We start from the raw sequence: 18,122 nt of genomic DNA on the forward strand, positions 1-18,122 counted from the left end.
AAAAACTAATTAGGGAGGGAAGTTATGTAAAGAAAGATGGAATTCTACTGTTTTCTCGTTTTTTCAAATATGTTTTTTAACTGTCCTTCCAAAAGTTGGCAAATTTCCATTAGGAAATAGAAAATTTCCCTTTCACTCCATGAAAGAGTGGTCTGGAATTCAGAAGTGCACTGAATCCTGGATTGTAATGAAGGTAAAATTTCTGATTATCTTCTTTTTCCATAAGTACTAAAAATAAAATAAACTTATAGTATTAAATCTGCCAATGTGAAGGACCAAGTGAAAAAATTCTAAATACTGTGCAATAGCCTTGATTTTAAATTATGGAGAATTAGACTAATGTGGGGATGTTTCACGAGTTAAGAGTGCGAACTAAGAGTAAGAACTCCTTAGTCATGCCAGGAGAGGATTTGTGAGAAACAGTCCTAAAGGCACACAAAGCTTTGGGGCTAGCACAGTGCCTTCCTCTACCTAATTCTTTTCTTTCGTGAATTTAAAAATGTTCAACAGGTGTTACAGAACTATACCTATCTACGAACTACACATTGTTTTAAAATCTAATTTTCAGAATCCCTAATGAAGACCAAGAGTCAGAGTAAGTGCCTGCCCAAAGGCTTAGTGAAAGGGTGGCACTGATTAATTGTTGGTTATCCGCCGAATAATTACCTTAATTGAATACACCTATTTTAATTGACAGTCACTTCTAATAATCTAAGTTTCAAGGAAAAGACAGCTTCCTTTAAATCCTTAAAGATGTGTCACGTCTTAAAACAAAGACACATTTTCAAAGTATTTACCCTTTCCATGTGTCAGAGCCCCTGGGTGTTTTCTGGAATGGTCTTACTGTGATATTTAACTACTCTGAATATATGACACTCAGTCTTTGTGAAAAATTGTGATTCTTATCAACGAAAAGGCAATTAAATGCTGTCATTTGGAACCCAGATGGATCAAGGATCTTATCACGCTCCAGCAATCGCTGTCTTTTCCAACTGGGAAACAGATAACAGAAACTGTACTGCGTGAGGCACAATAGCCTAACGTGATTAGAAATCAGGCAGACTCTGGCTTCTCTGGAGCTGTACTCCCCCACAGGCTGAATTATAGCTCTCCTACCAGTCCCACGGCGCTGAATGATGTCATGGGATCTGCAGTTCAGCGAGATGAAAGGGATAAAGCAGAACCCGCTGGCACTAGGCAAAGCTTCCAACACACAATCCACAACACAGCTTGGGAACCGAAAAAGCTACAGATCCAGCCACTCAGCCCAGGCTTGGGAGAGCCACCGGTATTGCCTGGTTGCAAAGGGGAAGAGGAAAAAGAAAGAGAGAGAGAGAGAGGAAAACAACGTGATCCGTGTTAAACAAAAGAATTTGTGGACTAGGAGATGGGAGGGTGACTACCTGCCGAAAGCGAACTTTCTTGATATCCGTGCATATATATAAACTTTGCTCTGCCTTTGATGTTCTGCAACTGATCACCGATCAGATTACGGGCATTTCATCTCCCTGCTCCTCTGCCTTTGATCTGCATGGTTAATTTTATTTTCCTGGATTTGAAGTTTCGTCTGGGCTTGTGCTGACATACATTTTTGGGACAGTGGAAGCATTTGGCGAAGAAGCGCTGCCAAGGAGAAACTAAGTTGCGGAAAGGGTGAGTACTGGAAAGAGTTCAGCACGTTGCAGGTACAGCATTTTATGTTGTGTGGAGCTTTCACTTCACTTCTCCTGTGTGTTCTAAGAAAAAGACGGGTTTAATCAATTAAAAGCAGGCATTTTTCTACTTGAGTGCTGCATTATGTTGTATGCATGTGTCAGAGGAAATATGATTCTCAAAGCCATTTGAATAGTTCATACAAGAGGGTTTGCAATCTGTCATGTAAATTTTACTTGGAAATGAGTTGTTCAAGCAGGAGAAAGCTGAGTGCTAACTTTAGCACACAACCCGCCTTCAGAGCCTGAGATCTGCAAGCTATAATTGCTCTAAGTATTTACAGGTTACTTTATTTAGTAAACAGACAGTGGAACTTTACTGGCTGCCAATGCTTTCCTTGTTTTCTTACATAAAAGAGTATAGTGCATCGCTGGCAATACTGGTCCTTTAGTTTATTTATTCTCCCACCTCCAAGATGTAAACCTATCAAATACATTTCCTTATGCAGTTTGCATCCTCAAGGGAATTACTGAAAAGGCATTCAAGTATGATTAAAGCCTTTTATGTGTAAAACTGAAGAATTTTAAAACAGGGAGCGTAAAGTGGTGCCAAGTTTGGTTAAAAAAAATTCGCTAGTGATTTTTCTGTAACCTTTGGGAATAGCACAAGCCTTATTTACAGGAACATTCCCGACGTTAGTGTTCCTAAATTAACATTTACTTTAAATTTATAGTGACAGCTGTTGTAGTTAAAACTTGCCAACTGTTTATGAAAACTATCTGAGTAACCAATAGTTACTATGCTACATATAGTTTTTAGTCACATTTTCACTTTAGTTTATACTCAACTTGGCAAAACCAAAATATATATCATGGTGCAGAACTTGAAAGTTCACTGTTCGGGTTTTTCTTTTTCTTTTTCTTTTTTTTTATTTTGTCGACTCAATGATCACACACACATACAGAGAAATCTTTACACTGAGATGCAAGAATTTAATACAGTGGAAAAGTAAGAGCTCCATGTTCACATTAGTTCACTTTAATGTTCTAATTTTAGGTTTATTTGGGTAGAATAATTATCATCACAATGGTCTATTTTATGCTAACTGAACCACAAAGAAATTATAAGTGATAAGACTAGTTATCCTTTAGTCTGAAATTCTGATGAAAAAGGAAAGGTCTAACGAGCCTCATTTCAAATGTAATTAATTTTTCAGAGCCAATTAATTTAATTACATTCTAAGCTTTCCTCCAGATATTAGAAGGAGGGTAATTAGCACTGTTTGCTTAATTTTAAAACTTTGATAGCTGTTAAGTGGAGATTATTTAAAACCGTTCTAAGCTGACTATATTTTAGAAATGTGTCAGTAAGAATTTAATCTAAAAGATTTAACTGTTGTTTTTAGTCATGCCAGGAGAGGCATTTAATTTTTGTTCTACTGACAATGTAACAAAGCATGTTCAAAATATCCTGAGGTATCAGTTTAGGTTGATTCTTTCATTTGTTTGCTTAAAAAATCCTCTTTAAATCACAAAAGCAGTATTAATGTTCACATTTCAATAAAGAAAATTAAGTTTCTTAAAGTAATGAGGGGAGAAGATGCCTGAAGAAACAACATGCTTAGGAATTTGATCACTTAGTTTAGATTTGGGATTTATGAAAATTGTAAATGATTGTTTATTCTGCTACCAGGTTCATTTTAACAGCTACAGACTCTCCTCAGCACAAAACAAAAGGGAGAATTAGCAATTATCTGATTAATTTAAGCTTTGTAGAAAACGAGCTTGGGCAAGTCAAGTCCTTGAAAATCCACTTCAGTGTCTGAATAATTCAGTTAATTCTTTACTTCTTCTGTCTTGGTTGAGAAATGAAACAGATTGTATTTGATTTTAAAATAAAGATGGCTATTACTGAATGTACAGGTACAGTCTCAAAAAGCATTTCTTAATTAATTGCCTCATGATGATCTTGATTGTGACTTCAGTTGCTATACTCCATAATACTTCCATGAAGGAAACCCTTATGTCACATTTTTCAAAGCACTCTCCTATCTATTGCTTCAATGGTAGCTTTGTTACTGTAGAAGGTCCAAGTCTTCAAAAGACTTTTATTTCTAGTCCTGATTCTGTCACAGAGTTGCTATGTGACTTAAGAAAGTCGCTTCACTACTCGCTTTTCTCATGTGTGAAAGGAGGGAGTTGACTTTACCATTATGAAAGAAGCTGGGTAGAATTTTTAGAGCCATTTTACAGATGAGAAAACTGAGATTAGAGAAGAGTTAACTTGACTACCTGAACCAAGGCCACATCGCTGGTTTTTCAAGTCCTAATCTAATGTTCTTTCTTGTTCACCGCACATAGTCTGTTTTCTAAAAACTGAACAATGAAACCAATGCACTGTGTAGCTGAACAGGGAACAATATCAGTTCAAAAGATAAAGGTGGCCAGTTCCTAGAGGAGTGTATATATATACAAAATATATATATATTTTCGTTTCCACAGTAGATATGTCAGTTAACTGGATTAGTCTGGTTATTTTCCAACTGTTCTTTTTGCTTCTGTATCTCTAAGCAGTCTGAACACAATTACTGTTACACATAATGTACCAGGACATTTAAAAAAAATTTTTTTACCAAAAATTAATGTATCAATGCAACATGGAAATACGGAACTTTGTGTGTTTCTGCCTGGGTATACATGTATATACAAGTTTGGCATTATCTAGGCCATCTTTGTGTGTTTTCAACGAATACATATTTTCTTAGAAGATGTCAAGAGGGTCCCAAAGGAGTCTAATAGTTAATTAAAAGTTGTTATTCATTGAGGGAGATTCCCAGTGCGATTTTTGTGAGATTTCACTTCACAAATTTAATATGGTTCTTACATGATATGTGTTCCATACTACATTTGATCATGTTAAGAGTGCCATTAACTTTTTTTTCCTGGGGTGAAAAAAATTTTCATGCTTAGGAATTTGATCATTTAGTTTAGATTTGGGATTTGTTTTCTTTTGTTTCTCTTTTCCCCGTGGGGGGGATTTCTTGTGAATAAATTTGATTTATTTATGGACTATAAATTTTGAACATAGAATAAATTTTGATTTATTTATGGACTATAAATTTTGAACATAGACGTCTTGAGACCAAATAGCTGTCCTTCGTGTCTTATCGTCCTCATAGAAGTTTCATCTGAAGCTTTACAGGTTATTATTTGGTAACATTCACTAATATTTATGAACTCACTAATAATTAATTAATTCATTAATGCTTACTGAATATTTGTATGTCAGGAACTCTCACCATGTTTCTTAAAACATGATCTCATTTAAATTTACAATCACTGTTTGCATTCCCATTATACAGATGAGAAAAGTGAGTCTCAGAGAGGTTAAACACCATATGCAAGATCACGAAGCTAATTAAGTGGCAGCACTAGACTACATCTGATTTCAAATGTTGGGTTCTTTTGTTCTAGGGGTGGGTAGTTAATTTTTTCCATTACAAGAATTTTATAGAGCCCAACTCGACTGTTAGCAAACATTAGAACAAAAATTTTGACCAAAAAGAGGGTTCTGTATTTTTTCTTTCTTTTGATACATTTTATGAGCGTTATTAGAAATTTTTATAGAGTTTTCCATCACCTAGCCTAGAATCTATAGCTATAAAGTATCTCAAGACAGAAATTCTTCTTCTTCTGCTTCACAACTAGACAGAACTTAAGCATTGGACATTGGCTTGGTCAGACTCTCTTCTCTATGATGGCAGAGCCAGACCAAGGCATCCTGAAAAAATTAATAATTTGGTGCCCCTTGAAAGAATGATCTTTATAATTTTGTACGCCCAATCTACAAAAATGGGCAATGAAAAGGAGGGCAGAAGGAGGCTCCTTGGTAACTGTGCTTAATTTCCCCTCTACCATTATAAGGCATTCAGCTTTGGCTCTGGGGTTGTTCCTCAACCCACCCACTTGCTGGAATGACCCCTCAGAAGTTATCAAGTCTCCCGTCCTTACATTAAGAGATGGTTCAACACCATCCTTGGTGAGTTCAATCTGCTCTTTGATGAAAAGGAGGAGGGAGAGGTGAGGTGGGGAGGTAGAGCTTTCCATCTACTTTACCAAACCATTCCTTCACATAAACCACTCGCTGCAAGAGGTGTTCTGACAAATACAGCTTTCTCCATCCTCTTAAATATCCCCAGTAAGGCACACACAGAGAAGTCTGCCATATTTATAGGAAAGAGAGGAAGGAAGTCAAGGGTCCATTTCTTCTCCCATTAGAAACATGAAAAGTCTAGCCAGTGGGGGTGTCATAAACTCATGAAGATCAGTGCAAGTGCTATAACTTATAACAACTTTGTTCTATAAATGTCAGAAGTTTGACATTACATAAACTAAATAAATAAACCCTTTGGCCTTTTCATGTATATTGGTTTATGCACTAGTGGTATAGTAAGATTTTATTAAGATTAGGGAGCCTGGATTATTCCAGCTTTATTATTAACTTAGTGTGTGACCTTGAGCGAGTCATTCAATGTTTGGGCCCAACTCTACACTGATAGTCTAGAATTGGCCACAGTGGGTATTGGGATAAGCATCTTGATTATTTTTTTCCCTATTTTCTTAACTATATTTGACAAACCCGTTTAATCATTGAGATGTTCATTCGCATTTATTAATTCATTCAACAAATTTTTCACCATGCACTGTGAACTGACAGAATTCAATATTCTCGCTTAGCTTGCGTTCTGTTACATTTCCCAAGGAATAGTGATTTACACTAGAAATGATTAGAAAGTCAAACAATTTTCCTTGAACTTTGCTTCTAGTGAGCTGATGACTTATCGTTGAAACTATTTTTATTTATTTATTTTTAAAATTGTATTTATTTATTTGACAGAGAGAGAAAGAGCACAAGCAGACAGAGTAGCAGGGAGAGGGAGAGGGAGAAACAGGCTCCCTGCCTGACACAGGGCTCGATCCTAGGATCCTGGGATCATGACCTGAGCCGAAGGCAGTTACCTAACCAACTGAGCCACCCAGGCACCCCTGAAACTATTTTTAAAAGAAGTCAGTTAGTTCAATTTGGAGAAGCTGGTAAATATCCTAAACAAATCCACTTTGTATCAGCCTAGATAGTGCTAAAGCTGGCTTCTGGAAACCAGCCCTTAACATAATCTTAAAAACAACAGTACTATGAAGATCCTCATGACAATTTGGCTTTTCCTAAAAAAACTTTAACCTGTTACTGATATTCAGTGTTTTAAAGGGAGAAGAATGCTTGCAGCCCTGATTCTTAGCATCAGCCTTATTCTGATTGGGCACAGGAATCACATTATTCTTTTTGTACTTCTGCTGACACTCAGTTGTGGCTCTGGGTTTTCATTCAGATACTGGAAAAGAGTATCTGAATGAGTGTGGTAAAGTGGGGAATATTTATTTAACTTAACCATCCTCTTTTTTAGAGAATAAGATGCATACAATAACCAGAGTGCAGGGGTTCAATGCTCTTTGTCCCAATTGTCAAATATCATTTCAATGATCATCTATTTACTGATGCTAGGCATTGGGTGCCCTATAGAAGATGTCCTCCTGCTAATAATGGCTGCTATTTAGTGAGCATTAACTATGTACTGGGTAGAGTGCTAAGTGCTTTAAATACTTTATTTTATTTAATAACCACCAAAGAAACAACACATTTGCAGATGAAAAAAAAATGGAAATTGAAGGTTAAGTTCCTTTTCCAAAAATATGCAACTAGTGAATGGCAAATTGGCACCTGAGACCAGATAATCTGATGCACAGTTCCATGTATGTTAAAAATAATTTCTCTCTCTCTGTAGTCAACCAATAGGCTAACCAGGCAGATCAATCAAACACACAAGAAATGATGCAAGAACTAACGGACCAAATAATGTCTTACTGTCTCTAAGTACAAAAGGAGGCCAGGGAATAAAAGAGCCCTTGGCTGAAATCAAAGAGGTATTTCCTGAGCTGGCAGATTAAATTCCACTGAGAAAACATTTATTGAACATTTGCTTGGATGTTTGATATTATCAGAAATAAAAGTTTGAACAAAATATACCCTTTCTCTGAAAGAATTTTTAACTCCTTAAGGAAGAAAGCTAAGTCACAGACACTTAGGACACGAGGGAGGTGTGGCAAGTGCTATCATGGTAGTAAGAAGTCCACAAATCTTGGATGGACCCATGAGAGTTGTGACTTTTGAGCTGGTTTTGAAATAGGAGTAAGGTAAGTAAGTAAAGAGTCAGCACAGTAAGGGAAGTAGGTGAGAATGAGTTCGGAAAGCAAAGGGAAGGGGAAGTTCAGGGCACATTTGAGGCCAGGCATGCAGACCAGTTTGGCCAGAATATAAAGTGTGTGGTCTATAGGAGAGAAAGATAAGACTGAAAATGTGGGCGGAGCCCAACCATGGCAGTCTTTCAATGCTAATTTAAAGAGTATGAAAGCCATTCTTTACAATGAGGCACCTCTTGTAAATATTTTTATTGGTCAGTACCAGTGATGAAAGGCCAGAGGAAGAAGGACTGCTGGAGACCAGCAAGGAGAAAGATTGGCCAACTGTGGCAATATTCAGGTGAAAGGTTGGGGGTGCCTGTACCATGGTGGAAGTAGTGGAACCAAGAGAAAGAGGGGAAGAAAGGGTAAGTATAGTGACATCTTACAAGGAAGAAAAAATAATCCAGCTTAACAGAGACACTGAGTGCCCTATGTCCTAGACTCTGACATGGCAAGAAAATAAGACATGCCTTCTGATGATTGAAGTCTAGGTGAGGAAAGGAGTTCAGATGAACAGATAACTTCAATATAATGACAAGCATGTTAGTGCAGAACATGTGGTAGTACTAGGGGACAGCACAGACAGGCTAGGGAAACTCTCTTCCTCTTTCCTGATTAATGTGGCAGACTCCTCTGTGTGTCCTTTAATGAAGGAACAGGCTAGCTAGGCAGTAGCCCCTGATGCTAGGCTAGAACTGCCCAAGTATTGGGGGGACATTCAGCAGGATGGAGAAAGCTATAATTGTCAGAACTCCTCTCAAAGAGAGTGGGTTTTGTCGGAGGGAATGGTTTGATAAAGTTGATGGGAAGCCCCACCTACCCACCTCACCTCTCCCTCCCCGTTTTCATTAGAGAGCAAATTGAACTCAACCCTGGGTGGTGTTAAACCACCTCTCAATCTAAGGATGGGAGACTTACCTTGGGGTTCAAATAAGATAGTGCATAGTATTTGTAAATTGTTTATAAAGAAATTGTTATTGAGGTTTATGTTCTGGCTGGGTTAGATTTGAAGTAGATACCCTTGAAGTGTGACACTTGGAAAGAATCATACTTTTAACGTGTGTTTCACAAGAACCTGGTCTATCACTATGGCGTTCTCAAGATCACAAGACCGGCTATCAGAAATTAATTAGAACAACTTATTCATTAATTCATTCAACAAATATCTATTGAGGAGCTACTATGGGCTTTGAGGTATGGTAAGGAAAGAGGCTATCATTCCATCCAAAGAGTGGTGCAGTTGTGTCAGGAAAACAAAACCAACACACAAAAAGTGAGTGCCTCTTTGTACCAGAGTCATGCATGGTATCCTGTGTTGAGGAAATTTAGCCTTGGTTTACTCACTGGACAGTTGAAACAACAATTGCTTACATTTCTATAACATTCTACTGCTGAAAAATACATATGATTCTTTTACTCCTTCCAACAAATCTGCAAACTGGGCACCGTTAGCTCCATTTCATAAATGCACAAACTAAAGTTTGTAAGTTTCAACACCTTGCACAAAACGATTGTAGAGGTATGGAGCCTGGACTCTGGGCTCCCCCGCATGGCCAGGACTTTGAGCATATTGAGCGACCCTATGGGTTGGATTGGGCTAGTGCTGGTGTGGAAGAGGTGGACACTGGCTCCTACAAAGATTCACCTTCACTGACCACTAGAGGTTTCTGTTCTGGGGTGGGGGGAATGGGTGTGTGCCTTGATTGAGTATCTGCTGGAAAAAAAAAAAACAAAACTTCATTGAATGAATGAGAAGGTTATTGATGAACTGGTGGTTTTGATCAGCCAGAGTAAACGTGCCACATCGTTTTCGGGGGGGGGGGGGCTTTCCACCTATGCAAAAGTAGGTGCTGGGTAGAATGTAATCAGGCAAAGGAAAAGTACAAAAGTCCTGGGAAAAATACGTCCAGGGTGGATTCGCTGCAGGCAGTTCTCCTAACATAGCCAAGCGCTTGCTGATCTTGGTGTTCCCATTTCTTCCCCTCGCCCCGCCCCAACCCCGTGGCCCTTGTCGGCCTGCGGGACTCTTTCACTAGCTCCCGCAGCCGCAGAGGGCGCGCCACCCGCGCCTCAGACCTCCGCAGGGAAAGCCTGGCGGAGCCGAGTGGAGGCTCCCCAGCGCCGGGGGCGGGACCAGGAGCGGGCGGGGCCCTGGGTGGGCGGGGCCCTAGGTGGGCGGGGCGCGGGAGGCGGCGGCCGTTGCCGGGCTACCGAGGAGCGCTGAGCCAGCAGCGCCGGGAAGCGCTTGGCGTGCGCTCGGTGAGAGGACCCCGGACCCAGCAGCCCTCCCGGTACGCTGCACCCGGCCTTTTTCGTGCTCCCCTTTGGTAGCGAGTCCGGCTCGGACCTGAAGGGCAGGAAGGGGAGCGCGGGCGGCGGAGAGTCCCAGGTGACAGAGAAGGTAGGAGCCCCTCTCCGCCAGGGGCTGCGCGGCGGTCCCTAGTCCTCGCCCCGGGTGGATTCCCCGAGGAATGGCAGCCCAGGAAGAGGCGGCTGCCGAACGGGAGGGTCGCTGGCGAGGGCTGCTCCAGTGCAGAGGAGAGGGGGGAGAAGGCGGGAGAAGGCGACCCCCGGGGCAGGGGTGACAGCCAGGACAGGAGGTCTTGCCTGGGGAGAAGGCACCGGAGATGCTGGAACCAAGGAAGCCACGGTGCGAGCGAAGCGGGAGGGTGAAAGCCTCCCGGTCTCAGTCCACGATGGGAGTGACGGGACTTCGTCTTTCCAGGCAGGGAACTTGTAAATAGAAAACCAAAGTTCCGTGAGTATGTAAATAAATCTGCGTGAGGCTTAACCCGGGCCCGGAACGGTGGCGCTGCAGGGTCTGTGCTGGGCACCTCGCAGCTGCGCGGGGTCCCTGCGTGGACTCCCGCTGCTCTGGAGGAACCGTGCGCGGGCCTGGACCACCTACCCACTGCCGCTGGGGAGGTGCAACGAGAACGCTCCCAGCGCTTATAAATAGTCCATAAACAGAGCATTCCGTGGAAAAGTAACCTCTGGTAGATATCAGCACTATCTGTTAGTACAGTGATGGGTAGAGCATGTAATACATTTGAGAGAAAGGTCAGTGCTCACAGTCCTTGTCTAGGTTCTGATGCCGTTTCATGGAATAGGAATTTACTAATATACTTTTTTTTTAAAAGATTTTATTTATTTATTTGACAGAGAGAGATCACAAGTAGGCAGAGAGGCAGGCAGAGAGAGAGGAAGGGAAGCAGGCTCCCTGCTGAGCAGAGAGCCCGATGCGGGACTCAATCCCAGGACCCTGAGACCATGACCTGAGCCGAAGGCAGCGGCTTAACCCACTGAGCCACCCAGGCGCCCCTACTAATATACTCTTGAAGATGAAATTTGGAAGGATTAAAATTCAAGGATGATCTGTTTTGATGGTAGCCAACTATTCATCAAACATACATTTAGGAAATCCGTGTCACATTTTGCATTTTTATAAAAGGACTCAATTTGCAAACAAAACCATAAGACTTGTTCAGTAATTCTTGAAACAACTAACTGAAAATATTTGTGAAGGTGTGATTTTTACTCCATTGAGGGTTTTCCTTTACTAGAAAACAATTTCTTCACATAAACAGGAAACAGTTATTGTTAAACATGACTTAATGCAAACAGAAGATTTTAATATGCTGTTATTTCATGATCAGATACTTCTCTTCAAAAGGGAGGATTATATTGCATTAGTTCAGGATTTACTCAATATGTTCTCTGTTGTGCAGTTTTACCTTAGGCATTTTTGCCAAAGCTACTTTCATGTAGTTTACAAATATTTCAAGCACTCCTTACTCTCTGATTTAAAGATCAGTAACTTAGAGGGGGTGAGAATTGAGTCCCACTGTGGAAGAAAGTGTTTGACATTAATTATTATTCACAGAAATATGGGTACTTAAAAAGAATGTATCTTTGGGTGATATTTATCAAGTCATTCTGAAAATACTATAAAACACAAACATGCAATTTCATTGAGAAAATATTACCTTGACATCAGTACATAGAACACTATCATGAGCTCTGTATGTTCTTTATTTTTTAAATCCATGAAACTATCTTATGACATCTATGTTATTACTGAGACCACATGACTTTATTGACTTGAGAATTTTTTCCATAGTAAGTGTTAGTATTTTCTGGGATGTTGATGGAAGTTATCTGCCCTTTGATGAGAGTGTCTTTTGACTCTGACCCCCAGGCTGCATCTTGAATTTGAGGTTAAGAACATGTGCAGACTTTTTACGCACTTGAAGTTGCAGTGTTAAAGTACCTTTCCTATCTAGAAACTTGAATAAGGAGCACTGCTAGTATATAAGTAGCTATAAGAGGCTTTTCAAAACAATAGAAAATGATTTTTTTTTTACCTCAGATGATCATCAGTTTTAGTTTACACTTACCTGCACACACATATGAATAGAAAATGAATGGAGACATGCAATTGTCATATGCTGTCCTTAATATGTTAGTTTAATTTACCAGTTATGGCTCTAGTACATGACTCAAGGGCATGTTGGAGACTTTTGAAACATAAGTGAGAATTTGATTCTCCTTTTTCACCTATTTAGATCTTTGAACTGAAGCTTAACCCAACCCCCTGTGACTATTTCCATTATTCAAGACATTAATACAACACAAACAAAAAAACTTCAGGCATCTTGAATGTAGGAAGAAAAAGCAAGTCCTTTTAAATCTGATGAGTCAATATTTAAAGTCAAGCATTTAAAATGCGGGAAAAGGCTAACATGCCCTATCTATGTTCACCACAGGTTGAATGAGAATGCCCACCTTGAATAAATGCACACTCCAAATAAATAGACAGCTGCTTATGTGATAAGAGAGCCAGGACAGTTCAACAGTGAAGTACATTCATCTCATTGCAGCTGATTATTAAACGTTCATGGCCTTTTTAAAGTAACTTTCTAGCTGAAGAAAAAAGAACAGTAAAGCAGTATGAACACAATTTCTTTTCATGATTTACGGGTTAAGCAGTGAGTTCATTCATCCTATTTTATCCAGCTCAAATGTTTACATTTAAAAGTAAGATGTTTAAACAGTATTGGGCTATCTTTTAATCCACCCATCAAATGTACATTTATGTACATTTTACACTGAAGTTTTAAAACCTGGGTTTTAAAAAGAGAACAAGGACCCCTCAGCAATTAGATAAAACAAAGGAACTTGTATATCTAAAGATTAAATATTATGTAGCCACTCTTCAGTGGACTTGGATAGGTCTAATATGAGGAGATCTGAAGGAATGGACACTACTTACACTGGAAAAGAGCACTTCAGATGTTTCAAAGAGAGGTTTTGGATTTGATCCAGACTTCTAAAATAAAAATTGAAACAGCTGTGTTTTAGAAATGGTTGTGCGCAGTTCTCTTAAGATACACTGTGTCGGCATTGGCGGTCCCCCAGTCCTTGATGCTACAGTTGTTCTACTTGTATTTTGAGATAGAGAAACATTTATGAATGGGGGGGGGATTTATGAATTGCCTGGGTTACAATATGCTACATTTTGAGAATACTGACAGTGATTTTCTGAACACAAGGATGATAGAGTTTACAACTCAGAGAAACAAAAAGAATTAGTCTCCAAAAACCCTATCCTATGTTAAGATCTGTTTTGGGGGGGGTAATATATATATATAGAGAGAGAGAGAGAGAGAGACAGAGAGAGAGAAGCCTGACAGTGAGTGGTCCCTAATGTTTTTGAACTTTGGGGGAATTGAAGATATTGTGTTTGGCAACAGAACATTGTAAAGCTTGTTGAGTTTTTTAGTAGAAAATATTTCATGATTTGAAAAAGGGAAATCTTTCTCATTCCCCAGCCAACAACAATATGTATGTGCTTATTACCACATGCCTTTGTGAGCTTCCTAGGCTACAAAAGAGGCTGCCAGCTCTATGATGTAGGAGGAATGATTTTCAGAACATAATGAAATTGAAGGCTAAGATAGAGGCAGGCTAGAGGCCAGGGCTTATTGTCCTGTTTGGAAATAGCTGTACCCTAAATTTCTAACTGATTTTTTATTCTCTCAGCGAATGGCACTGACATTATTTCTAAGCCATTCATGATTATGTTCCACCATTAAAATGTAAAAGACTGTATGTATAGCATTGGCTTTATTTCAATGCTGATTTTATAAATTGTAAGCCTGCCAGTTTACTTTAATGTTGATTTTTTAAAAAAATATTTCAGTTTATTGCATACTGGAAAAATGTATGAGGTGAATGTAGCTTTATTACATAATGGTGATACAGTTTTATGAGATGAAAACTGTTATGTATTGCATAAATCAATCAAATAACTTTAAAGGGTGAAAAGGTAAAGAAATTCATTTATTCTGGAAAAACTATCCAGATTATTTGAATTATTCTGAAATTTATCTATTTTGGTCATTTGTCAGATAAAAACTAAAGATCATTCTCAGAAAGTTTACTGAATTAAGGGGTGCTTGGGTGACTCAGTTGGTTAAGAAACCAACTCTTGATTGCAGCTCAGGTCTTCATCTCGGGGTTGTGAGTTCAAGCCCTCTGTTAGGCTCCATGCTGGGTGTGTAGCCTACTTAAAAAAAAAAAAGGAAGGAAGGAAGGAAGGTAAGTTACTGAATTGTTAAAATTAGAAAAATAAATAACAGATTCTCGAGTGAGCTTTGTTAATATTATAGCACTGTATTCAAGAAGTGGTGTCCTGAACTGAATTTTTCAGTTTACTAATTTATATTTCAATCTCAAGTTATAGTTGCACATATTTTTCACATATATTGCTTTAGCCCTTATAACAATCCTAAGAGCTAAAATATCATCCCTAATTAGTGAAGTTCTTCATTCATTCAATGAATATTGTGGGTGGGCTACCGTTCTAGAGCAAAATCACTATTCTTGTCATTGAGTCCTCAAACCATAATTGGTTGGTTGGTGCTAGAGTGAAGGGAGGGAGCTCAGTGTGTCCTTAGGGAATGATGGAGACTGGGACACTGGAAAAGTACTTGCTCTGTGTAAGGGACAACCGATGCTCAGCTCTAACTCATGTTGCCTCGATGTGGAACCAGATTTTTCTAATTTTTCAGGAAAATTATTTAATTTTATATTGAAAACATATTTTAAAAAATTAACCACTGCAGTGACTGAAGAAAATAATGCAACACATGGCCAGCGAATAGAGTGAAGTAACTAGGTAATTATGCTGCAAGGTAGAGATGAGCCCAGGGTGCAATGGAAACACAAAGGACAAGTGTCATGCGAGATTTAGGAAGATCCCAGAAGAACATTGACAGATTGTACGGCAGGCATGGTAGATATAGTCAGTCACAGTACATATAGGTAGGTCCCAAGGCAAAAGAGGGGGCAGCAATTAGGTACACTGTAGGTTGAAACAACCACTGTGGTTTGGGATCCAGTGGTCTGCCCAGCCAATAAAAAATGGTGCCTTCAGCTGCTCCTCCCTAGGGGGCTCCTGGGAAGGGCTGCCTGAGACCCCGCCTCCTTTCTGTTGACACACTAGCACAGGATTTCATGATTTGGACAAGGAAGCAAAAGGGGAGTGCATTTCAGTACCTGTGGGGTTTATCCCCTTTAGAGGCTGGCCAATCAGGACACTCATATTCGTTACCAGTCATTCAAATGAGCAGACTGAGCAGCTTGATTTGATAAGCAGCCACTTTCTGTGCAGCTGAACAGAATGTTGCCAGCTCCACGCTTCTGGCTCCTGTGTCTTCTTTTTTGCTTGCCTGTTTTTCCCAAGACTGCCACTCCTTTTTTTTTTTTTTTTTTAATTTTATTTTTTCCAATTTATTTATTTTCAGAAAAACAGTATTCGTTATTTTTTCACCACACCCAGTGCTCCATGCAAGCCGTGCCCTTTATAATACCCACCACCTGGTACCCCAACCTCCCACCCCCCCGCCACTTCAAACCCCTCAGATTGTTTTTCAGAGTCCATAGTCTCTCGACTGCCACTCCTTTTGATACCGTGGAAAAGCAGTCAGTGAGGCACAAGTTCCAAACTCCTAGAAGACAGGAGTCCTGTCCTTTCCTTTCCTTTCCTTTCCTTTCCTTTCCTTCCCTTTCCTTCCCTTTCCTCTCCTTCCCTTTCCTTTCCTTTTCCTTTTCCTTACTGCTTGGCTAGAGCCAGTTTCTCTTGCACGCGTGCTGCAAAAAATGGTTGCTGGATTGCTAGTAAATGATATCTGGTCCGGATTTTTTTTTTTTTTCAAACTGTGAAAATCCGTAATCCCAATAATCTGTATGTCTTGTGTCTCATGGTTAATAAGTCATCTCCAAATAAACAGAATGCTGAAGCATATAAAAACATTTTTCTATCTGGGCTAAATCCTGAATCCTTAGAAGTTAAAAAGCAATTTCAATAAATACCCTTTTATTTTCTTATTTTTATTTTAAATATTATTGCTTACACACTTGTTATTTCATGAAAATTTTCTTCTTTTTATGAATACTGAAGTATTTCACAAGGTTATTTCATTTTCTTCCAGGAAATGCAAGGTCACATGTATAACATCCCACCAGCTAAATTGTTGTTTCTAAATACCCCCTTGCTGGGCTGTACTCAAGGAGATGCTACTGCCCTGGCTAAGCTGTGAGCTACCTGAAAGTACACCTTTGTAGCGCCCTGCCCTGCTTGATACTGCCTCCTTTCAAGCACCTAATAACCACTTAATCAAAGTGTGTTGAATAAGTGGGTAAATCACTAAATGTATTATTTTGTAATGTAGTTCTGCTTCTGTCAATCATTTTTGTTCCCGTCATCCTCCTGTGCCATGGACCATTGATGCTGCAGCCTAGGATGATATGACCCTAAGTCAACCTTGCAGAGTGCCTGAGCACCCCATTTTGGAGTTACTAGACATGGATTTTATTTGGTTTTCACCATTTCTGTTATGTGTCCTTTGACTCTCAGTGTTCTCTCAAATGGGATAGAAATAAATATCTACTCTAGAGTGTGGTAGTAAAGAAAAAAATTATACTTTTTTTTTTTTTAATAAAGCCTTAACATAGTACTCAACACAAAAATGTTCAGTTCAGGCTTTGAATTGATTCTTCGTCTTTGAATGGAGTCTTCATCTTTGAATGTTTTCTGCATACCAGTAGGTCCAGAGGTCTTAAAGTGTTAGTGGCCACTGGACTGTGGCCGTCTTGAGTAATGTCTCCTGTTGGTCTAACAAGTTACAGTCTTCAAAGACCATCACATACATTGGATCATTTGATTTTCAGTACCAATGTCATTAACTACAATAATAATTATCGCCAACACTTATGTAGCACTGATTATGTCCCAGAAACAGTTTGGATCAGTTCACCGTGTTAGCTGTGCTTTGTAAGTGCTATTAAACTCACCAATTCCTCCCAGCAATTTTAGAAGGCAGGTATTATCACTATGCCCAATGTAGAGATGAGGAAACTGAGACTAGGTTAAGTCACTTGGCCAAGGTCAGACGCTAGTAGGTTGCATTCTCAATGCAAATGCCACAGTAACCACATCGGCCCCAGTCATCCGTTAAGTGTTCTAGGCACTGGGCTAAGCACTTGGTATACATTATCTCAGGTAATCCTCACACGAGCCTTGTGAGATAGGTTCTATCTTTATCTCAACAGATGTGTAGTTTCAAAGTGAACTTGCTGAGAAATGGGGCTGAAAACCCAGGTGTTCTTGTCACCATTTCCCCCTGAGAGTTTCCCCGAAGAGCCAGGCTCTTTTTACCCAAACTCGGTTTACATGCAGAAAAGTATTTGAACTTGGACTTGAGATCATCCCAACTGCTGTCAGGACAATCTACCCAGGCTAAATTCTTTCCCAGCCCCTTGGTATAAAAAACCCAGGCTAGGAGAGAATACACAGGAAAGAGAAGTGACATATTCCAGTGGTGCATTTTTTTATCTCTAGCTCCAGAGTAAGAAATCTTCTGTTAAAAACTCACATTTTGGGGTGCCTGGGTGACTCAGTGGGTTAAAGCCTCTGCCTTTGGCTCAGGTCATGATTCCAGAGTCGTGGGATTGAGCCCTGCATCAGGCTCTCTGCTCCGTGGGGAGTCTGCTTTCCCCCTCTTTCTCTCTGTCTGCCTCTCTGTCTACTTATGATCTCTATCAAATAAATGGATAAAATCTTTAAAAACAAAAACTCACATTATTAAAAAAGTATATTAGGATTTTTAA

The 18,122-nt window shown here is 39.6% G+C and overlaps 1 protein-coding gene across 2 annotated transcripts in view; it reads left to right on the forward strand.

Moving 5' to 3' along the window:
• Positions 1-1,167: 1,167 nt before the first annotated feature.
• TNFRSF19 (TNF receptor superfamily member 19) overlaps positions 1,168-18,122 on the forward strand; it is a 91,069-nt gene continuing 74,114 nt past the window's right edge. The window contains exon 1 of one of the 2 annotated variants that reach the window (XM_044249418.1): positions 1,168-1,653. The gene's annotated coding sequence lies outside the window, so the exon portion shown is untranslated. Of the gene's footprint in view, positions 1,654-10,169; positions 10,351-18,122 lie in introns of those variants that run through there. The other variant, XM_044249419.1, reaches the window with a different exon arrangement.

The sequence above is a fragment of the Neovison vison genome, chromosome 5 (genome assembly GCF_020171115.1).
Source record: "Neovison vison isolate M4711 chromosome 5, ASM_NN_V1, whole genome shotgun sequence".
Lineage (NCBI taxonomy): Eukaryota > Metazoa > Chordata > Mammalia > Carnivora > Mustelidae > Neogale > Neogale vison.